Raw genomic sequence first — 24,399 nt, forward strand, 5'->3', positions numbered from 1 at the left:
GTTGGTGTAGAATTGGTATGAAGCTGCGGGTTCTATTTAGGGTAGGTGTTGGGGTTGGGGTTAGGATTTGGGTTTGGGTGGTGGCTAGGTGGGGCTAAGTTTAGGTTTAGGGTTAAGGTTAGTGTTACTGTGAGGGTTGAATTTATGGTGAAGATTAAGGCTGCAGTTGTGTGTAGGGTTGATATAAAATTGAGGGTTGTGTTTAGGGTTGGTGTTGGGGCTCGGCTTAGGGCTCCAGATAGGGTTGGTGGTAGGGTTGGTTCTTGGGTGATGGTTAAGATTAGCATTATGGTTAGGGTTGGTTTGGTGTTAGGTTGAAATTTAGGGCTGCAGCTGAGTGTAGGGTTGGTATAAAGTTGAGGGTTGTGTTTAGGGTTGGTGTTGGGATTAGGGTTAGGTTTCAGGTTAGGGTTGGTGGCAGGGTGGTGACCAGGGTTAGGTTTAGAGATAGGGTGAGTTTTGGTGTTAGGGTAAGTTCGCAGCTACGCTTGGGTGTAGGGTTGGTATAAAGTTGAGAGTTGTGCTTAGGGTTAGAGTTGGGGTGGGGGTCGGTTCGGGTTAGGATTGATATTAGGGGTGATGCTAGGGTTAGGGTTGCAATTAGGGTAAGGGTTAGGGATGGTGTTCAGTTGATGATTAGGGCTGCGGTTTGGTGTGGTGGTGGTATAAATTTGAGCCTTATGTTTAGGATTGGTTCCGAGGTTTGGGTTAAGGTTCTTGTTAAGTTGGTGGTAGGTTTGAGGCTAAGGTTAGGGTTAGGGTTAGGGTTAGGTTGGTGAAAGGGTGAAATTTGCAGCCAAGGTTGGGTGTAGGGTTGGTATGTAGTTGAGGGTTTTGTTTACAGTTGGTGTTGGGTTTGGCATTAGATTTCAGGCTAAGGGTGATGGGAAGATTGGGGCTAGGGTTAGAGTTAGGGTTAGAGTTGGTGGTAGGGTGGAGTTCAGGGCTGCGGTTGGATGTTGGTTTGGTATAAAGTTGAGTGTTGTGTTTAGGATTAGGTTTAGGGTTATGGTTAGAGTTAGGGTTAGGATTAGGGTTGGGTTAGGGTTAAGGTTAATGTTAGGGTGAAGTTTAGGCCTGCGGATGGGTGTGGTGTTGGTATAAAGTTGAGGGTTGTGTTTATAGTTGGTTTTAGGGTTGGGGTTAGGGTTCAGGTTATTGTTGTTGGTAGTTTGGGGCTAGGGTTAGGGTTATTGTTAGGGTTAGGGTTATGGTTGGTGTTAGGTTGAAGTTTAGGGCTGCTGTTGGCTGTAGGTTTAGTATAATGTGGATTGTGTTTAGGGTTGGTTTGGAGTATGGGATAGCGTTCAGGTTAGGGTTGGTGGAAGAGATGATGCTAGGGTTAGGGTTAGGGTTAGGGTTGGTGTTAGGGTGAAGTTTATGGCTGCAGTTGGGTTTAGGGTTGGTATAAAGTTGATGGTTGTGTTTAGGGCTGTTGTTGTGGTTAGGTTTAGGGTTCCAGTTAGGATTGATGGTAGGGTTGGGGCTAGGGTTAGGGTTAGGGTTTGGGTTAGTGTTGGTGTTAGGGTTATGTTTAGAATGACTGCTAGGTGTAGGGTTGGTATAAATTTGAGCATTGTGTTTAGGGTTGGTGTTGGGATTGTGGTTTGGGTTCAGGTTAGAGTTGGTGGTAGGGTTGGGTCTAAGGTTAGGATTATGGTTAGAGTAGGTTTAGGGTTAGGATTGGTGTTAAAGTGAAGTTTAGGGCTGTGGTTAGGTGTAGGGTTCATGTAAAGTTAAGTTTGTGTTTACAGTTGGTTTTGGGGTTGCAGTTAAATTTCAGGTTAGTGTTGGTGGTAGGGTTTGGGTTAGGGCTAAGGTTAGGGTTATAGTTGGTGTTAAATTAAGTTTAGGGCTGCCGTTGGATGTAGGGTTGGTATAAATTTGAGATTGTGTTTTGCATTGCTGTTGGGGTTGGCATTAGTGTTCATGTTGGGGTTGGTGTTTTGGTTGGGCCTAGGGTTAGGGTTAGCATTAGGGATAACTAATGTTAGGGTGCAGTTCAGGGCTGCAGTTGGGTGTAATGTTGGTATAAAGTTGAGGGTTGTGTTTACGGTTGGTGTTGGTGTTGGGGTTAGGTTTCAGGTTAGGGTTGGTGGTAGGTTGTGGCTAGTGTTAAGTTTAGGGCTAGTGTTAGGGTTAGGTTTAGATTTAGGATTGGCTTTACAGTGTAGTTTAGGGTAGTGGTTGTGTGTAGGGTTGGTATAAAGAAGAGGGTTGTGATTAGCTTTGATTTTGGGGTTAGGATTAAGTTTCAAGATAGCGTTGGTGGTAGGATTCGGTCTAGGGTTTGGGTTAGGATTAGTTTAGTGTTATGGTGAAATTTAGGGCTGCGGTTGGATGTAGGGTTGGTTTAAAGTTGAGGGTTGTGCTTAAGGCAGGTATTGGGGTTGGACATAAGGTTCGGGTTAGGGTTGGTGGTAGGGTTGCAGCTAGGGTAAGTGTTTGTGTTAGAGTTTGGGTTACTTTTGGTGTTAGGGTGAAGCTTAGGGCTGCCATTATGTGTAAGGGTGGTATAAAATTGAGGGTTGTGTTTAGGGTTCGTGTTGGGGTTGGGGTTAGTTAGGGTTAGGGTTGTTGGTAGAGGAGGCATTATGATTTGGGTTTGGGTGAGGATAAGGTTTGGGGTTTGTGTTGGTGTAAAGGTGAAGTTCAGGTCTGCAATTGTAAAGTTTGTATAAAGTTGAGGATTGTGTTTAAAGATTCTGTTGGAGTTGAGGTTAGGAATCACATTAGGATTGGTGGTAGGTTTGGGGCTGGGGTTAGGGTTAGCATTAGGGTTAGGTTTGGTTTTAGGGTGAAGTTAAAGCCTGTGGTTTGGTGTGGAATTGCTATAAAAGTGAGGGGTTTTTTTTAGGGTTGGTGTTGGTGTTGGGGTTAGAGTTTGGGTTATGGTTGTTTGTAGGGTTGGGGCTAGGGTTAGGGTTAAGACTAGAGTTAGGGCTAGGGTTAGAATTGGTGCTAGGGTGAAGTTTAAGGTGGCAGTTGGTTGTAAGATTGGTGTAAAGTTGAGGGATGTGTTTAGGGTTTGTTTTGTGGTTGGGGTAAGGTTCGGGTTAGACTTGGTGGTAGATTTGCGGCTAAGGTTAGGTTTAGAGTTAGGGTAAACTCTAGGGTTGTGTTAGGGTGAAATTTAGGGCTGCATTTGGGTGTAGGTTTGGTAAAAGTTGAGTGTTGTGTTTCAGGTTGGTGTTGAGGTTGGGGTTATGGTTCCAGTTAGGGTTGGTGGTAGGTTTGGGGCTAGGGATTGGGTTAGGGTGAGGGTTAATGTTGGTGTTAGGATGAAGTTTAGTGCTGCCTTTGGTTGTAGGTTTGGTTAAATTTGAGGGTTGTGTTTAAGGTTGGTGCTGGAGTTGGTGTTAGTGTCCAGGTTAGGGTTGGTGGCAGGGTTGTGGCTTGGATTAGGCTTAGAATTATGGTTAGGTTTGGTGTTATGGTGAAGTTTAAGGCTGTGGTAGGGTGAAGTGTTGCTATAAAGTTGAGTGTTGTGTTTAGTGTTGGAGTTGGGGTTGAGGTTACAGTTCAGGTTGAGGTTGGTGGTAATGGTGGGGCTAGTGTTAGGGTTCAGGTTAGTGTTATATTTGGTGTTAGAACGATGTTTAGGGCTGTGGTTGGGTGTACAGTTGGTATTAAGTTGAGGGTTGTATTACAAGTTGATTATGGGGTTGGGGTTACTTTTTAGGTTAGGGTTGATGGTAGGGGTGATGCTAGGGTTAGGGTTATGTTTAGGGTTTAGGTCAGTGTTAGGGTTGGTGTTATGGTGAAGCTTAGGGCTGCAGTTAGGTGTAGGGTTGGTATAAACTTGAAGGTTGTGTGTACTGTTGGTGTTGGGGTTGGTGGTAGGTTTTGGGTTAGGGGTGGTAGTAAGATTGGGGGCAGGGTTAGAGTTAGGGTTAGAGTGAGGGTTAGGGTTAGGGTTGGTGTTATGGTGAAGTTTAGTGCTGTGTTTGGGTGTAGGGTTGATTTAAGTTGAGGATTGTATTTAGGGTTGGTATTGTGGTTGGTGTTAGGGTTTGGGGTAGGGTTGTGATAAGATTGGGCCTACGGTTAGAGTTAGAGTTAGAGTTTCGTTTAGGGTTATGGTTGTTGTTTGGGTGAAGCTTTTGGCTGTGGTTGGGTGTAGGGTTGGTATTAAGTTCATGTTTGTGTTAAGGGTTGCTGTTGTTATTGGGGTTAGGGTTCGGCTTCGGGTTGGTGAGATTGTTGGGGCTAGGGTTAGAGTTATGGTTAGAGTTAAGGTTGGTGTTAGGATGAAGTTTAGGGCTGTGGTTGGGTGTGTCGTTGGTATAAAGTTGAGGGTTGTATTTAGGGTTGTTGTTGTGTTTACGGATAGGGTTCAGATTAGGGTTGGTGTTACCATTGGGATTAGATTTAAGTTTAGGGTTAGTTCTAGTGTTAGGGTTAGGGTTGGTGTTCTGGTGAGGTTTAGAGTGGTGGTTGTTTGTAGGGTCGTTATAAAGTATAGAATTGTGTTTAGGATTGGTGTTGGGTTGGAATTAAGTTTTGGCATAGGGTTGGTGGTAGGGTTCGGGCTAGGATTTCGGTCAGTTTTAGGTTAGAGTTGGTATTGGGTTTGGGTTAAGGTTGGTGGTAACATTTGGACTAGGAATGGGTTAGGTTTAGGGTTAAGTTTAGGGCTGGGTTAGGGTTAGGTTTAGGGCTACAGTTGAGTTTGGAGTTGGTATAAAGTGCAGGGTTGGGTTTACGGTTGGTGTTGAGTTTGGGTTAGGGTTCAGGTGAGTGTTGGTTATAGCATTTGGGCTAGGGTTAGGGTTAGGTTTAAGATTAGGGTTAGAGTTAGGGTTGGGGTTAGGGTTTGGTTTTTGGGTTGCGATGGGGTGTAGTGGTGATATAACGTTGAGGTTTGGCTTTACGGTTGGTGTTCTGGTTGGGGTTAGGTTTACAGTTAGGTTTCATGATAGGGTTGAGGCTAAGGTTGAGGTTAGGTTTTGGGCTAAGGTTAGGGTTAGGTTTAGTGTGAGGGTTTAGGTTGATGTTAGGCTTGCAGTTGGTTTTGGGACTGGATTTGAAGGTAGGGATTTGTGCTGGTATCGGGTCTTTGTGGTTTTGTTTTTTGTTTGCATTTGTGATTGTATTTGTGTCATGTTTAAGTTAAGTTAAAGTGAGAGTTCTTTGAAATATTGCACCTTTAGTCAACAATCTTTTGCCAGTGAATGGAACCAGGACCATTCTAAGTTTTCAAAACAAGTTTAGGTAATGGTTTGCATTGCTGTAGTTGAGTGCTCTGCAGGAATGCTGTTTTCCTCCCCCCAAAATTGCTTGAACCTGAATGGAGCTGGTCAGTCAATGAGTTCCCAAAACACATTTACAAACTGTTCTCCTATTTTATTGGGAAACATTAATTTGCAATTATGCTTTCCATTACAAATGCTTGGAACTGTGTGAAGATACTACTCAGTTTTCAAAACAAATTATGGTAATGTTAGTGTTAGGCTCAGGGTGAAGTTCAAGGTTAAGTTTGGGTTAGCATTAGTGTTTGTTTGTGGGTTAGATTTCAGTTTAGGTAAAGGTTAAGATTTGGATTCTGCTTAGGATGGGCTTAATATTGGTGAGAAGCTTCGTGTAAGTTTCTATTTGTTGTTGGTTTTGAGGTTTTTGTAGGTTTCTGGGAAGTGCTAGTGTTAGGTTTAGGTTAGGTTAAGGATAGCGTTCTTTAAAGAAAGTACTGTCAGTCCAAAAATTGCATGGAGGTGAATGGATCCAATAAGTCCCTTTGCCTTCAAAACAGTATTAGGTAAAGGATTGGCATAGAAATTGTTGAGTTTTCTGTGAAAATGCTGGTTTTCATACAAGATGTATATCCAAATGAATGGAGCCAGAATGTCACTCAGTTCTCAAAATCCGTTCACCAACTTATCTCAGCTACAATAAGGTGAGATGTATTGGACAAAGCTGTTTCACCCTAAAAATATGTATGGTCTCGTGTGGACCCTCATGCAATTGCTAAAGTCAGTGATTTTCCTTCCTGAGATGGAAGGTATTTTCAGTCTAGGCCCAATACTTTTCTTTGTTGCTGGTTGTGGTGGGTTATTTTGATAATTCTCTCTCTCTCTCTCTCCCTCTTTCTGCCTCTCTCTCTCTCTCTTTCTCTGTCTGTCTCTCTTTCTTTCTTTCTGTCTTCCTCTCTCTCTTTCTTCTGTCTTTGTCTCTGTCTCTCTCTTTCCCTCTCCATCGCTCTCTCCCTCTCTGCTTCTCTGTCTCTGTCTCTCTCTCTCCACCTCTCTGTTACCTCTCTCTGTCTCTCTATCCTTTTCTCTGTCTCTCTGTCTCTTCCTCTCTGTCTCTGTGTTTAGCTCTCTCACTCTGTCTGTCTTCCTTCTTCTCTTTCTCTTTCTCTGTTTCTCTGTCTCTATCTCTCTCCCCCCACTCCCCCACTCCCTCTGTCTCACTCATTTTTTTCACCTGCCCCCACTCAGGTCGCCAAAATACGGCCATTGGGTGGGGACAAAGGAATGGCCAACAGCATGCACGGTGAGAAGAGGCAAACTGGGACCCCAGGCAGTGAAGCAGATCCTACCAGCAACTTCCCAACCTGGTAGTTGACAAGATGTCCACTGTGAATGCCCAGGGCAGTGGATAGGGAGGTGTGTGTGAATGAGAGAAGTCATGCCCTGACGTCATACTGGCCCTCTGTTCTGCGTGGCCGAGGCTCACCCTCTCCCCTAGGGCCCATGAAAGTCCATCGTGAATAAACAAAACTATGAGCTGATTTGTTGTTGTTGTTCTTGTGGTGGTTGATGTCACCGTACTCGTTGATCACGAATGTGTGGCCGATAAGGTTACTTATAGAGCATCCACCACCTTCAACCATGACCATGCTTCTGAGAAACTCTGTGATCTCTGTGGACCCAAGGCCTCTGGGTGTGATCTCCCCAAGAGGATGACCTAAGGGTTCCCTTTCCCCTGAGCACCTCCCCTTCTAACCATGCCTCTCCCTCTGGTCGCGGGTCAGGTTCTGGGACCTCACCCAATCCCACCGTGGACCCTGAAACCAGCCTGACTGGGCTAGGCAGGACCGAGGGTGTGTCCATCGGCATTCACCAGGACCTTCCTCGACCTCTCCCCACCCCAGGGGCAGGCAGACAGCTTTCTGAAGTGAGCCCAGACCCAGAGGAGGGGGAGGGACGCCTCCAGAGCCCGGATGGGGTGAGGTGGGGTGTGGTTGGCTTGGGTGGGAAGAGGGTTTGGACCGAGCTTCTCCCGAGGGCAGGTCTTCTCGAGGACTCGGGTTGGGGAAGGGGAAGTGCTGGGGGGTGAAGTGTTGGGGGCAGGGGCTTCTCTGTAAAAAAATTTTCTGCCACTGTCTTAAACAGGCTCTCCCTCCCCAGGGCTGAGGCTGAACTCTGGGTCTCTTCAATTTGAAATCAGAGTCACTGGCACATGATTATTATTTTTGCATTTCTCTCTTCTACCCCTTGTGGTCAGGAAGGTTTTCTCAGTACCTTCATACCGGTTCTTGGCTTATCTTGGGATTTCTGGTGCCTTGAGCCATTTGGCAGACTTGCAAGCCTGCCAGCTGGCTGACCAACAGAAAACAACTGCCTGCTGACACTCAAACAGCCTGTATCTGTTTCAGTTTGTTTTCATTCATACTTCTGGCAAAGCCCAGGCCTCCACTTCTACTACTTAATGTCCATTTATAGTTCATGCAATTGCTAAAGTCGGTGATTTTCCTTCCTGAGATGGAAGATATTCTCAGTCAGGGCCCGATGCTTTTTTTTCTAGTTGGCTGTGGTGGATCATTTTAATAATTCTCTCTCTCTCCCCCCCCCCCGCCTCTCTCTGTCTCTTGCTCTGTCTCTCTCTTTCTGTCTTCCTCTCTCTTTCTCTCTTTGTCCCTGTCTCTCTATCTCTTTCTCTCACCATTGCTCTCTCCCTCTCTGCCTCTCTGTCTCTGTCTCTCTCTCAGCTTCTCTGTGTTACCTGTATCTGTCTCTCTCTCTTTATCCCTTTCTCTGTCTCTTTGTCTGTCTCTTTCTCTTTGTCTCTGTCTTTATCTCTCTCACTCTCTCTGTTTTCCTTCCTCTCTCTTTCTCTCTTTGTCTCTGCCTCTGTCTCTCTCTCCCTCTCTCTGCTTCTGTCTCTCTGTGTCTGTCTCTTTCTCTCTCTGTCTCTCTGTATCTCTCACTCTCTCTTTTTCTGGCTTCTTCTCTCTCTCTTTCTCTCTTTGTCTCTGTCTCTCTATCTCTTTCTCTCTCCATTGCTTGCTCTCTATCTGCCCCCTCTGTCTCTGTTTCTCTCTCAGCCTCTCTGTGTGCATCTCTTTCTCTCTGCCTCTCTCTTTATCTCTCTCAATCTCTGTCTCTCTTTCTGTCTTCCTCTCTTTCTCTCTTTGTCTCTGTCTCTCTATCTCTCTATCTCTCCATCACTCTCTCTCACATTGTCTTTCTATGTGTCTCTCTCTGTGTCTCTCTATTCCTTTCCCTCTCCCTCTCTCTGTCTCTCTCTCTTTCTGCCTCTCTCTCTCTCCCTCCTTCTCCATCCCTCCCTCCTTGCCTCTCTTTCTCTCTCTCTCATTCTTTCCCCCTCATCAGTTTGGCCAACTGGGTTAATTACTTTTATGTGTTAAAGCTTTAAAGTAAAATAAATAAACTAATGAATTAATAAAATATCTTGGCTTAACTTCATTTGTTTTTATTATGTACTTATATTCCATTTCATTCATTTGGACCATTTTCTTGGTTGTCTTCTTTTTATTATCTTTCATTTTGATCTGAGTATGTTCCTGTGTGTTTCTTACATCTGAAGAAGGGAGCAGAGACGATCCCTGATCGGATGTTCCTGGCGCTGCCTCTGGTTTCTTTGGTTCAGGGTTCCCGGTGGGACATGATAAGCATCGGGCCCGAGGAAACCGTGCTTCTTCCTCTGGGCATTCTTCTTGGCTCTGCCTCCTCTCATCTAGCAGGAGCAATTGAAGAGTCCCCCGTGTCCCGGGTGTGATGGTCGTGCCACCTCACACCAGGCTGACCCAATGGGGGCCCCTCTCGTATGCCTGGTGGCCTCCCCTCCTGGGGCTCCCCCTGCATGCCTCCCACCACCTTTTCCCACAATCCCCCCCACCCTGACACACACACACACACATGCTCACACACACGCCACCTCCCCCCTCCCCGCAGCCTGGCAGACTTCTTCCAATCGCTCCCACCCTTCCACCACTGCTCCTTCACCTCCTCCATGAGCCACGCACTTCACTGTGCAGTTTGGATTCATGGAAGATGAGCCTGGATGCCTTCAGTGGGAGGCATTTTTTAGAAATATTTCTATGGATAAAACTTAACATACAGACATTTCTGTAAAAAATTTGTGAGTCCATTCTCGAAACATCATCACATTGTTGTGGACTCATCACCCTGATCATTTTTGAACATTTGCATCACTCCAGATAGAGAAATCAAAAATAAAAAGCTCATACATACCATGCCCTACCCTCTCTCTCATTGAGCGCTAGTCTTTCCATCTACCTGATATACTTTTAACCTTTGCCACCCCCCCCCACTATTCAATTCTTTATCCGTACTTTTTACTCATCTGGCCCATACCCTAGATAAAAGAGCATCAGACACAAGGTTTTCATGAACACACAGTCACATTGTAAAAGCTGTATCATTACACAATCATCTTTGAGAAACAAGGCTACTGGAACTCAGCTCTACATTTTCAGGGGTTTCTCTCTAGCCACACTGATATCTCATAAACTAAAATGGGATATCTGTATGCTGCATAAGAGTAATCTCCAGGATAATCTCTTGACTCTGTTTGAAAACGCTCAGCCAGTGGCACTTTCACATTTGTCTCTTCCCCTTTTGGTGAAGAAAGTATTCACAATCCCTTCATGCCAGGCCCTGGCTCACTCGGGATTTCTGTGGCAGGCATACAGACAGACAGACAACAACTGCCTGATACTCAAACAGCCTATACCTGTTTTACTTTGCTTTCATTCATACTTCTGACAAGGCCCTGGCTTCCACATCCACTATTTAATGTCGATTTGCATTTCATGCGATCACTAAAGTTGGTGATTTTCCTGCCTGAAATGGAAGATTTCCTCAGTTGGCAGTGCACTTTTCTTTCTGGAAAGCTGAGATTGCTGGCTGTGGCTGGTCGGTCACTTTGGGTTATTTTTTTTTTAACAACGGCTTCACGATTTGGGTGTGTGTGCATACATGTTTGTATGCCTGTTTGTCTGTTGTGGTTCTTTTAACTTGGCATGTGCTGATCTCTGCAGTGGAACATTGGAGGCCTAAGGATGTCAAGAGAACTCTGAACATCTCCTGGCTCCATAGAGATAGTGTCTGTTTTGAGTCAACACCCACAAACCCCAGGTCCCACCTCCACCCCCGGTTTCACAAAGGGTTGTTTTATTTATAATAAATAAACAAATTAAAGACAGATTTTGTCTTGTGTTACTGGGCAAAGGCCATGGAGTCTTCTGCCCATCATGCTCAGTAACAGATTTCTGAGACAACGGCATTTCAAAGAGAAAAAGAGTTGATTACTAGGCGCCTAGCAGGAGACAGCCAGCCCAGGGACCCAAAATCTCTCTCTCTGAACTGCAGTAATTCTGATAATTTTATTAGCCAAAAAGATGGTCTGAGTTTCAGATCATGAGCACAGTTGCTGCAGATGATACAATTAGATGTGATCTATCTAATGATTGAGCATGTGTGATTGATCAGCTGCTTCATCACAGGTGAATGCTAAGAAATTAACGGGTTAAGAAATTACACCATTTCTTAACATTTTAATGTTTTAAAGGTAAGAAATATGACATTACACACACTATAAAGGCAAGTGGTATCATCACGTGGAACACCACGATGAGGCCTAGGAGACCTGTCGGTCAAAGTCTAAGCTACTACTGCGCATGTCAGGCGGGCCTGTTTGGGGTAAGTGTTAGTTCACTGAGGACGGGGTAGGGGGCAGCTCTCTTTAGTGAAACACAAGACTCAAAAGTTGAAAAGCTGGATCACTGGGTCTAAATGAAGGTTAATCACTAGGACTTCATGTTCACGGGGGCAGAAGATGGAGGCTACACCAACACAGGCAGCTGGGTTACAGTTTAGAGATCTCAGGCATCCCCCTCTGTCTACTCCAATGTGCCAGAAAGAGAAAAGGAATATCTACATGATGATGTCCACCATCAAAACCATCCCTTAGGCCCTGATTTGCTGGTTACAACTGGGCCTTTAGCTCATTGGTCTCTAGTGTGTGTTCACATTCTATTATTTCACTCCTTTGTTCAGGCCTATTTTCACAGTTGCCTTTTTGCTACCATCTGTCATTTGGATTATTATCATTCTTTTTTAACTTTATTCTCTTGGGACCTCTCCCTACCTATTATTGTAACTCTTTAGACTCATGGATTCATTTTTATTTTATCAGTTGTGACCCCAAAATTTTATTTTTAGAGGCTCAAAATGTTCCATATATGGCCAGCTGAGCACCATTATGTTAAACACTGGTTCCTTATTAAGCATCTCATTAGTCTTTGAGTATATTCTTGCTGTCCTACATAAGTGGTTTCAGTTTCATTTTGTACTTTCTGTGTACCACACCTGGAATCAACCAGAAGCCCTGGCTCATTTTATCAGAGAAAGATAATGAAATACTAGTATCTGGGGACTAAACCCTTTTAAATGTTTGATGAAAAATTGAGGAGTATACTTGTTTAGAACCATGAAGAATCTGAGACTTTACTTTGTACAAGCTAAATATATAATCTGACACTGTTTCATGGATGCTGGCATAAGACACAATAATCTTGGGTCAGAGAAAAAGCACTTTATTACTCATTGCCAAGCAGCAGCATAAGCTGTGTGTTAGCCTCAGTTCCCCATGTGTCCTAATCCATGTATGTGAGCCTAAGTGGACTTTATGCATAGGGTGGGTTTGCATCACAATTAAAGAATATCAAGTTTAGGACAGGTTGATCTTTTTTTTAGTTCTGGATTTTTTATTTTATTTTATTTTTATTTTTTAATTAATTTAATTTTTTTTAAAAGTATGACAAGAAGGAAACACAAACTTTCTTGACATATGATCATTCCACTCTACATATATAATCAGTAATTCACAGTATCATCACATAGTTGCATATTCATCATCATGATCATTTCTTAGAACATTTGAATCAATTCAGAAAAAGAAATAAAAAGACAGCAGAAAAAGAAATGAAATGAAAGCAGAAAAAAGGTTATATATACCATACCCCTTACCCATCCCTTTCATTGATCACTAGTATTTCAAACTAAATTTATTTTAACATTTTTCCCCCTATTATTGATTTTTATTCCATGTGTTCTACTCATCTTTTGACAAGGTAGATAAAAGGGGCACCTGATGTTTTTTAATGGGCTGAAGGTAAACCTAGCTAAAATTGGATCAGAGAAAGTCATTATGTTTATTATACTGGATAATATACACACCTTCTATTCTAGTATGAAAGCTGTCAGAATGTGATAAACCAGAAACAGAACAGCTTTGAGAAAGGGGAATTTAAGAAGTTGCAAGTGTGCAGTTCTAAGTCCATGAAAATGTCCAAATTAAGACACCAAGAAGAGGTTACCTTCACTCAAGAAAGGCCAGTATAGTTCAGGGTTTCTCTCTCAGCTGGGACTGCATATGGTGACATCTATTAGCTTTTCCTACTGGTTTCTTGCTTCACGAAGCTCCCCTGGGATATTTTCCTTCTTCATCTCAAAAGGTCTCCGTCTGTGTGGACTCTGTTGGTACTGGTTACTCTATTGGTTCCCTCTCAAAGGGATCCAGTAAGCAATCATACCTTGAATGGGTGGAGACACTTCTCCACGGAAACCATCTAAACAAAATTTTCCACCCACAATTGTGTGGTTTATATCTCCATAGAAACAATAAAAAAGATTCCACTTAGCAATATTGAGAATGAGGATTAAAAACATGGCTTTTCCGGGGTCCACAACAGATTCAAACCAGCATATCTGTCCTCTGTCCCAGAGGGAGTATCGGTCTCTATCAGTGTCTCATATATATACCCTTGAAAAGTTAAAACTCAACAGTAGTCAAGTCTCCTACTGATAAAATTGCAGAGACCCGTAGAGTATTGGGTCCCAAAGCTGAAAAAATGAAGAAGAATCTGTAAAATATGCAGTGAAATCATTCTGTGGACTTAGAAGCCTGGATTGTTAGTGAAATTATTGACAACAGTTTCAGTGGAGTAGGCAATAAAGGCATCAAGGAGATAAGTAAGGATAAAATTTCCAAGCAGTGCTCTATAACACTGATTATCAACCTGTGATGTATTTAAGAGTGATATAAATATATGTATTAATTAATTTAAAATTTTGATTCTAGGACTCTGTCCTTAAGTACTGAGTCAGAAACTTGGTGGGGTTGAGGAGTGGAGAGGAAAATAATATAGGTTTTAACAAATTTATCAGGGGGCTGTGGTGCATGCAAAAGCACATGAACCACTGATTAATAAGATACAATCAAAGGAAACAATTATTTCCCTCTATCCTTCAGGATAATTAGATCTGCAAAAAATCCCATACAAAAAAAACGAAATTAGTTTGTTCCATACACCTAGGAAGAATCCTGTGTTAAGGGACAATCATTCACTTTTTTTTCCTACGGAATAAAACCCACAGGAAAGAGTCCACAGAAGCTCAGAGGCTGCTACAGTCCATAAAGTTTTCCCTCCTAGTCTTGGTGTTTCTTGCTTCTTTCTGGTCCCCAGGGTGATTATTTTCTCCAAGAGTTCTTTCTCTCCAGCTCCTTCATTTTTTGTATACAATATGACTTGGCTTAGGACTTTTCACAATTTTTCCTACATCATTTACAGAAGGTCAGGGTAGGTCTGCCTTCAAGGTCTCTACAAATGGCCCATCTTTGGAGACATGAAGGGGCATTTTCAGTGCTAGAGTAGGTTAGAGATTTTATGAGGGCACAAGGAACAGAAGCCTGAAACTGAAATGAAAAGTTTTCCATCATTTACACTGCACAGAGCTGAAAACTATGTTCTGTGATGAGAGGGTTAAACTTGTGTGCTCCCGAGTTAAGTGCAGCTTGTAGGAGAAAATGGATACTCCACACTTCTCCGTTCAGATCTTTGGCTTCCCAAGGATGGGATTAATTGTTATTGAAGGGTCAAGTGAGGATTACAAAGGCACAAATTGGATCATGTCTATTAACATAGGGCCTCGACCATCAGACCTGACTAAATCAAGATAACTCTTTTCTCCACCAACCAGATCCTCAGAATATTTTTCACCCATACCAAGCCCTGCTTGACCCCTCCTTGAGGGAGGGTCCCCTAATCCTGGATGGATGGACACTTAAGTGCTCCACCCAACTGCTTGCATATAAATATGCCAATATGCTCTCTTACCACATTATCAGATGCAAGAGTGTCTGTGGAGAGCAGCCTGGGAGACCTCCCTCAGTGACAGTCAGGGCCTGCCTACTTCAGATAAGCTGGGAGAGGGGATGCCATGGGTGTGGGAGCTGGAGTGTGGTGGAGATCTTGACATCCTCAGTGTCTGCTCTGTGCTAGGCATGAGATTCCACCTCCCAACTGAATGTAAATTGGGTTGGGCTCATCTCACATAATAAGCTCTTTATTATGGTTTCTGGTTCCTCAAAAGAGCCTTGTTCAGAATCACCCAAAATCTTGCTAAATATACCAATTTCAATGTCCCTCCAGGTCCTAAGGAGTTACATGAGGAGTGACTACTATCTGCATCTGGCAAAGTACTCTGAGGAGACAGGCCTGAAGTCAAATGTGAAACCAATTTCCAGGATGTCTCAATGAGAATGGGTTTGTGTAGAATTGTGGTAAGTGGAGTGACTAGAGCTTTGTACCCCAATATTCTGGTATTAAAATTCTTTGAATGGGCTGATGGCTGAGAGGTCTGTCTAGGAGATAACTTTGAAGTACATCTGGAGAAAAGTGCCAAAGAGGGAGCTCAATGTACCTTAAAAAAGGAGGGAAAGAGATAGCTGCTGAGAGCTTGATGCTGGTAGAAGCCAGAGGTGCAAGCCATAACTGGTCCTTATGCTGAAAACAGAAATCTTGGAACCATTTTAAGTGAGAGAGTGTAGTGATTAGATCTGTATTATAGGAAAGCAGATTGTTGGAGAACTGAGTGGATGCTGAAGGTCTCAGCAGTTGGGGGTTGGTGTTGGCATCCAGGTAGCATTGGTGAGGGAGGCAGTGTGTGCCTTCACTGTAGTGTGTGCTGTCACGAGGTATTGCTTTCACTGTAAGCTCCTCAGTGTGGTGAGTCTGAGGTATTATTAGCCACCAACTGACTAGTACCTTAATGTACAAGACCTGAAGCTAAGAACAGTTTCTTCTCCTCAGTAAATCTTCTCAATTGTCAGGGGTTCCATGGCCATGAGAAGGAGGTCAGAATTTTGGTGAAGGCAACTAGAATCAGTCCTTGCTCCAACTTCACCCATAGGCTTCCTCCCTTCTGGGAAAATAGGGTGCCTGCCTCCAATGACCTCAGTGAAATTTCTAGGTGTCCAGTGGTGTGGGGCATGTTGAGATATCCCTTCTAGGTGAAGGATAAGTTGCTGCATCTGGCCCCTCCTATGACCAAAAAAGAGGCACAATGCCTAGTTGGTCTTTTTGGATTTGGGCGACAACATATTCCTCATTTGGGTGTGTTACTCTGGCCCATTTATCGAGTGGCCAGAAAAGCTGTTAATTTTGAGTAGGGACCTGAACAAGAGGAAGCTCTGCGACAGGTCAAGGCTGCTGTACAAGCTGCTTTGCCACTTGAGCTGTATGATCCAGCAGGTCTAATGGTGCTGGAAGTGTCAGTGGCAAATAGAGATGCTGTCTGAAGTCTTTGGCAGGCTCCCATAGGAGAATCACAATGCAGACCATTAGGATTTTAGAACAAAGCCTTAGTATCTGCTGCACATAACTACTCTCTTTTTGAGAAAAATCTTTTGGCCTGCTTCTGGGCCTTGGTAGAGACTGAACGCTTAACCATGGACCACCAAGTTACCATGAGACCTGAGTTGCCTAAGTGAGCTGGGTGTTGTCTGACACACCAAGCCATAAAGCTGGGCATGCACAGAAGCACTCTATTGTAAAATGGAAATGGTACGTACAAGATAGAGCCAGAGCATGTCCTGAAAGCACAACTATGTTACATGAAGAAGTGGCACAAATGTTCATGGTTTCCACTCCTGACACATTACCTTCTCTTTCATAGACTAGAGCTATGGCCTCTTGGGGAGTTCCTTACAGTGAATTGACTGAGGAAGAGAAAACTCGGGCCTGGTTTACAGATGGTTCAGCACGATATGCAGGTAGAACCCGAAAGTGGATGGCTGCAGCATTACAACCCCTTTGTAGGGTGTCCTTGAAGGACAGTGGTGAGGGGAAATCCTCCCAGTGGGCAGAACTTCGAGCAGTGCACCTGGTTGTTCATTTTGCTTGGAAGAAAAACTGGCCAGAGGTGTGTTTGTATACTGACTCATGAGCTGTTGCTAATGGTTTGGCTGGATGGTCAGGGACTTGGGAAGACCATAGTTGGAAATTTGGTGTCAAAGAGGTCTGGGAAAGAAGTATGTGGATAGATGTTTCTGAGTGGGCTAAAAACATGAACATATTTGTGTCCCATGTGAATGCACCCCAGAGGGTGACTTCAGTAGAGGAAGATTTTAATAATCAAGTGGATAAGATGACCTGTTCTGTGGATACCAGTCACCTTTTTCCCCAGCAACTCCTGTCATTGCCAAATGGGCTCATGAACAAAGTGGTCATGGTGGTAGGGATGGAGGTTATGCATGGACTCAGCAACATGGACTTCCACTCACCAAGGCTGACTTGGCTATGGCCACTGCTGAGTGCCCAATCTGCCAGCAGCAGAGACCCACATTCAGCCCCCGATATGGCACCATTCCCCGAGATGACAAGCCAGCTACAATGTTGATTACATTGGGCCACTCCCTTCATGAAAGGGGCGGCGATTTGTCCTAACTGGAATAGACATATACTCTGGATATGGGTTTGCTTTCCCTGCATGCAATGCTTCTGCCAAAACTAACATCCGTGGGCTTACAGAATGCTGTTTCCATCATCATGTTATTCCACATAGCATTGCTCCTGATCAAGGAACACACTTCACAGCAAATGAAGTGCAGGAATGGGTACATGCTCATGAAATTCTGTGGTCTTACCACGTTCCCCATCATCCAGAAGCAGCTGAATTGGTAGAACGGTGGAATGGCCTTTTGAAAACTCAATTATGGTGCCAACCAGGTAGCAATACCTTGAAAGGCTGGGGTAATGTTCTCCAGGAAGCTGTATATGCTCTGAATCAGTGTTTGCTGTATGGTGCTGTTTCTCCCATAACCAGGATCCATGGGTCCAGGAACCAAAGTGTGGAAATGGGTGTGTTACCACTCACTATTACCCCTAGTGATCCACTAGGAAAATGTTTGCCCCCTGTCCCTGTGATCCTGAGCTCTGCTGGTCTCTGCTGGTTTTAGTTCCAAAACGGGGAGTGCTTCCATCAGGAGAAACAACAATTATTCCACTGAACTGGAAGTTAAGACTGCCACCTGGTCACTTTGGGCTACTTATCCCACTGGATCAACAAGCCAAGAAGGGGATTACATTATTGTCTGGGGTAATTGCCCCTGAATATCAGGGGGATGTAGGACTGCAACTACATAATGGAGGTAAAGAAGAGTTTTCTTGGAATATAGGAGATCCCCTAGGGCATCTTTTAGTACTACCATGCCCTGTGATTATAATCAATGGAAAACTGCCACAACACAATCCAGGCAGGACTACTAATGGCTCTGAAACTTCAGAATGAAGGTTTGAGTCACCCACCATGCAAAGATACACAGCCAGCTGAAGTGTTTGCTGAGGGTAAAGGGAACATGGAATGGATAATGGAAGAAGATAGTGATAATATGAATTTTGACCACGTGATCAGTTACAGAAATGAGGACTGTAATGCTGTTTTGTTCATGTTGTACTATTAAGTTGTAAGATATCAAGTTTAAGAATGAGTGTTGCCCAAGCATTTTCACCCTATTCTGGAGACATTTAATGTGTTTCCAGTATATGCAGGACAATTGAGTATTGTCAGGTAAAAGAAAAATAGTGTGCTTTATTGTTTTCATTAGGAAATTAAGTATGGTTTAAGGTGATACATATATATAGCTACCAAGTTGACAGGGGTTGGACTGTCCTGGTTAGGGACGTGTGTCAACTTGGCCAAGTTGTGGTACCTGTTTGCCTGATTGGGCAAGTACTTGCCTGTCTGTTGCAATGAGGACATTTCATAGGATTAGATCATTTTCACGTCAGCTGAATCCACAGCTGATTCCATTTGTAATCAGCCAATGGTTTGTGTCTTCTACAATGAGTTGTTAGTATATTGCAGCTATACTAATATCCAACAAATTAGACTTCAAATATAAAACAGTTAAAAGAGACAAAGAAGGATACCATGTACTAATAAAAGGAACAACTCAGCATGAAGACATAACAATCATAAATATTTATGCACCTAACCAGAATGCACCAAAATACATGTGTCAAAACTGAAAACACTGAAAAGAGAAATAGACACACCTACCATAATAGTTGGAGACTTCATTTCCCCACTCTCATCAATGGACAGGTCATCTAGACAATGAGTCAAGGAAGAAATTACAAGAGAAATCAGTAAATATCTCGATGCAAATGAAAATGAAAGCACAACATATCGAAACTTATGGGATACAGTAAAGGCAGTGCTAAGAAGGAAATTATTGTCCTAAATGCATATATCAGAAAAGGAAAAAGGGAAAAAATTCAGAAATTAACTGTCCACTTGGAAGAAGTAGAGAAAGAACAGCAAACTAACCCCAAAGCAAGCAAAAGGAAAGAAATAACAAAGATTAGAGCAGAAATAAAAGAAATTGAGAACATGAAAACAATTAAGAAAATCAATAAAACCAGAAACTGGTTCTATGAGAAAATCAATAAGATTGATGAACACTTAGCAAGATTAACAAAAAAAGAAGAGAAAGGATGCAAATAAATAAGATCTGAAATTAAAGAGGAGACATAACCACTGATCCCACTGAAATAAGGAAGGTAATAACAGGATACTATGAACAACTTTATGCTAATAAATACAACAATGTAGATGAAACAGACAACATCCTAGAAAGGCATGAACAACCAACTTTGACTCAAGAAGAAATAGACGACTTCAACAAACCAATCACAAGTAAAGAAATTGAATCAGTCATTAAGAAGCTTCCCAAAAAGAAAAGTCCAGGACCAGATGGCTTCACATGTAAATTCTACCAAACATTCCAGAAAGAATTAGTACCAGTCCTGCTCAAACTCTCCAAAAAAATTGAAGTGGAGGGAAAGCTACCTAATTCATTCTATGAAGCCAACATCACCCTCATACCAAAACCAAACAAAGATATTACAAAAAAAGGAAACTGAAGACCAATCTCTCTAATGAATATACATGCAACAATCCTCAACAAAATTCTAGCAAATCAAATCCAGCAACACATTAAAAGAATTATACATCATCACCAAGTAGGATTCATCTCAGGTATGCAAGGATGGTTCAACATAAGAAAATCAATTAATGTAATACACCATATCAACAAATCAAAGCAGAAAATTCACATGATCATCTCCATTGATGCAGAGAAGGCATTTGATAAAATCCAACATCCTTTCCTGTTGAAAACACTTCAAATGATAGGAATACAAGGGAACTTCCTTAAAGTGAAAAAGAGAATATATGAAAAACCCACAGTTAATATCATCCTCAATGGGGAAAAACTGAAAACTTTCCCCCTAAGATCAGGAACAAGACAAGTATTCCACTACCACCACTGTTATTCAACATTGTGTTGGAAGTCCTAGCCAGAGTAATTAGACAAGAAAAAGAAATACAAGGCATCAAAATTGGAAAGGAAGAAGTAAAACTCTCACTGTTTGCAGATGATATGATAGTATATGTCAAAAACCCTGAAAAATCCACAGCAAAAGCAATAGAGCTAATAAACGTGTACAACAAAGTCACAGATTACAAGATCAACACTCAAAAATCTGTAGTGTTGCTATACACTAGTAATGAACAATCTGAGGGGGAAATCAAGAAACGAATTCCATTTACAATTGCAACCAAAAGAATAAAATATTTAGGAATAAATTTAACTAAAGAGACAAAAGACCTATACAAAGAAAACTACAAGACACTGTTATAAGAAATCACAGAAGACCTAAATAGATGGAAGGGCATACTGTGTTCATGGATTGGAAGACTACATATGGTTAAGATGACAATTCTACCTAAATTGATTTACAGATTCAATGCAATACCAATCAAAATCCCAGCAACTTACTTTTCAGAAATAGAAAACCAATAACCAAATTTGCCTGGAAGGGCAGGGTGCCCCGAATTGCTAAAAGTATCCTGAGAAAAAAAAACGAAGCTGGAGGTCTCACGCTACCTGACTTTAAGGCATGTTATGAAGCCACAGTGGTCAAAACAGCATGGTACCGGCATAGAGACAGATATATTGACCAATGGAATTAAATAGAGTGTTCAGATATAGACCCTCTCATCTATGGACATTTGTTCTTTGATAAGGCAGTCAAACCAACTCAACTGGGACAGAACAGTCTCTTCAATAAATGGTGCCTAGAGAACTGGATATCCATATGCAAAAAGAATGAAAGAGGACCCATACCTCGCACTTCATACAAAAGTTAACTCAAAGTGGATCAAAGATCTAAACATTAGGTCTTAGACCATGAAACAGTTAGAGGAAAATGTAAGGAAATGTCTTATAAATCTTATAGTTGGAGGCAGTTTTATAGACCTTAAACCCAAAGCAAGAGCACTGAAGAAATAAATAAATAAATGGGAACTCCTCAAAATTAAATGCTTTTGTGCATCAAAAAACTTCATCAAAAAAGTAAAAAGACAGACTACACAATGGGAGACAATATTTGGAAATGACATATCAGATAAAGGCCTAGTATCCAGAATTTATAAAGAGATTGTTCAACTCAACAATAAAAAGACAGCCAATCCAATTACAAAACAGGAAAAAACTTGAATAGACACTCCTCAGAAGAGGAAGTACAAATGGCCAAAAAACACATGAAGAGATGCTTAACTTTCCTGGCCATTAGAGAAATGCAAATCAAAACTGCAGTGAGATATCATCCCTCACCCACTAGAATGGCCATTATCAACAAAACAGAAAATGGCAAGTGCTAGAGAAGATGTGGAGAAAAAGGCACACTGATCCGCTGTTAGTGGGAATGTCAAATGGTGCAACCACTGTGGAAGGCAGTTTGGCGGTTCCTCAAAAAGCTGAATATAGAATTGTCATATGACCCGGCAATACCATTTCTAAGTATCCACTCAAAGGGCATAAAGGCAAAGACACAAACGGACATTTGCACATCAGTGTTTATAGCAGCATTATTTGCAATTACAAAGAGATGGAAACAGCCAAAATGTCCATCAACAGAGAAGTGGATAAGCAAACTGTGGTATATACATACGATGGAATATTATTCAGCTGTAAGACAGAATAAAGTTATGAAGTATGTAACAACATGGATGGACCTTGGGAACATTATGCTGAGTGAGACTAGCCAAAAACAAAAGGACAAATACTGTATGGTCTCACTGATATGAACTGACGTTAGTGAATATACTTGGAATATTTCATTGGTAATGGAAACCATCAGGAAATAGAAATAAGGTAAGACATTGGGTAATTAGAGATGAAGAGATACAGACTGTGCAACAGGACTGAATACAAAAACTCAGAAATGAACAGCACAATACTACCTAACTGTAATACAATTTTGTTAAATCGCTGAATGAAGCTGCATGTGAGAATGATAGATGAAGGAGGGCTGGGGGCATAAATGAAATCAGAAAGAAAGATAGATGTTAAAGATTGAGATGGTATAATCTAGGAATGCGTAGAGTGTATAATAATAGAGACTAAATGTACAAATTTTAAAAATGTTTTTGCATGAGGAAGAACAAAGGAATGTCATTACTGCAGGGTGCTGAAAATAGATGGTAATTAATATTTAAAAATGTCACCTTATGTGTGAGACTAAAGCAAAAAATGTTTATTTGGTACAAAAATTTATATTTTGACTAGTGCATTTCCTAATATAACTTATGTAGATAGTTTAATTGAACACCATAAGTACTTGGAATCTCAGGTAGGACATGAGATTTTGTTGGTTTGCCCAGAATGATGCCTCAATGAATCCCAGAGTGATTTGATCAGTGAAAGGAAAAGTATTTGCAAAGTCCTCTTTGGGGAATGGTGAGAACAGGGAGAAATTCAACTTCCCAAAGTTGAATTCTTGATATTCTCACAAGCAGTGCGGGCAACCAACGCTATAGGTTGAGCCCCAGACTTGAAGTCTGTTCACATGAAACTTAATCCTACAAAGGATAAGTCATGTCTACTTAAAATTTAAGCCTAAGAGTCACCCCCAAGAAGGCCTCTTTTGTTGCCCAGAGGTGGCCTCTCTCTGGCAAACACAACAAGCAATCTCACCACCCTCCCCCTGGCTATATGGGACATGACTCACAGGGGTATGGACCTTCGTGGCAACATGAGACAGAAATCCTAGAATGAGCTGAGACTCAGCATCAAGGGATTGAGAAAAAACCCTAGAATGAGCTGAAACTGAGCATCAAGGGATTGAGAAAACCTTCTCAACCAAAAAGGGAAGAGTGAAATGAGACAAAGTGTTAATGGCTGAGAGATTCCAAACAGAGTTAAGAGGTTATCCTGGAGGTTATTCTTATGCATTGAGTAGATATCACCTTGTTATTCAAGATGTAAGGGAGAGGTTGGAGGGAACTGCCTGAAAATGTAGAGCTGTGTTCCAGTAGCCATGTTTCTTGAAGATGAATGAATAATGATATAGCTTTCACAATATGGCTGTGTGATTGTGAAAACCTTGTGTCTGATGCTCCTTTTATCTGCCTTGTCAATAGATGAGTAGAATATATGGAATAAAAATAAATAATGAGGGGAACAAATGTTAAAATAAATTTAGTTTGAAGTGCTAGTGATCAGTGAAAGTGAGGGGTAAGGGTTATGGTAGGTATAATCTGTTTTTTTTTCTGTTTGCATTTTATTTCTTTTTCTATTGTCTTTCTATTTCTTTTTTTGAATGTATGTAAATGTTCTAAGAAATGAATATGCAACTAAGTGATGATATTGTGAATTACTGATTATCTATGTTAATTTTTTATTTCATTTGTTAATTTTTTTAATTAATAAATAAATCAGAAAAAAAGAGTTAATACCCACAAGTGGGTGAGTCACATATCTGTGGAGACAATCTAATCAACTTCCAACATAGAGGGCTGAATAGGGTGTAAAAGAAATGGTTGCTCCCATATGATTGGACTAAGATTAAGGTGTGACTTTTCTATGGTACATAAATCCTTTCAAATCAGCACACACATGTACATAGAAAATTACCCAAGCCTGTACCCTTACATCCTCCTCTACTAAGGAGTCAGTCCTTACTTTGAAGTTAAATATCTGCTCCTGGGCTCTCTTCTTCCCTGGACTTTGTCCCCACATAGCCTCAACAGTGACTTGAAAGAGTAATTGTTTTGTGTGTATTTGTGCTTGTGAATGTGTGTTTCTCAAGTTTTTTTCAAGTTGCAATCTTGATCTGCACTTTCATTTCATAGATCATGTGAAAATCTATTTCCAGGTTGGCAGGGTCCTCAGAGTAAGTCTAACCAGACCAACACCTATCCACTTATGTACATAGTTTGATATATGCAACCGTTTAGAAGCTTATATGTGATAAGCAGACCACCATACATTGTGAATTCAGTGGTGTCAGAAAATCTACTCTGCCAGATAATTTTACTATTTCCCTCCTAAAAGATTGAGATGCTTAAAGCTTGGATTTTTATCCTGTTTATTTGAGGTTCAAGTTGAGGATACTGGAGAACTTTTCCAGGGTTCCAGAAGAGTAGATGGCAAAGACTGGAATCAAACCCAGGCCCCAGTGATCTAGCCCCAAATCCCGTACTCTTCCCACAGTCTTACGCAGTTCCAAATTGGAGGCTTTCAATGTATGTCGATTGGTAGGGTGAAAAGAAAAATCAGTGGTGCTTTCAAATGTGGCAGTGAGCAGGGCCATACATTTTCTAGAATTTTCCAAGCTGAAGAATATTTTCTCTTCAACAAGAATGAAGAAACACCTTGGCAACATCACTGCTTTCCTGTCCAAGAGCTTGGATTCATATCCTCTGAATTGTCAAGGGATAGAAGAATATTTTCAGACTAGTCTGTGATTGGCTGCAGTTTGTGAGCTGAGCTCCCCTTGGC

General features: G+C 41.9%; 1 long non-coding RNA gene across 2 annotated transcripts in view; it reads left to right on the forward strand.

Moving 5' to 3' along the window:
- Positions 1 to 24,399, forward strand: part of LOC143650890 (uncharacterized) — a 148,267-nt gene that overhangs the window by 115,120 nt on the left and 8,748 nt on the right. Inside the window, exon 13 of one of the 2 annotated variants that reach the window (XR_013159735.1) lies at positions 14,702 to 14,832. This is a non-coding gene — a long non-coding RNA (uncharacterized LOC143650890). Of the gene's footprint in view, positions 1 to 6,437; positions 6,457 to 14,701; positions 14,833 to 24,399 lie in introns of those variants that run through there. The other variant, XR_013159738.1, reaches the window with a different exon arrangement.

The sequence above is a fragment of the Tamandua tetradactyla genome, chromosome 11, assembly GCF_023851605.1.
Source record: "Tamandua tetradactyla isolate mTamTet1 chromosome 11, mTamTet1.pri, whole genome shotgun sequence".
NCBI classification, from domain to species: domain Eukaryota; kingdom Metazoa; phylum Chordata; class Mammalia; order Pilosa; family Myrmecophagidae; genus Tamandua; species Tamandua tetradactyla.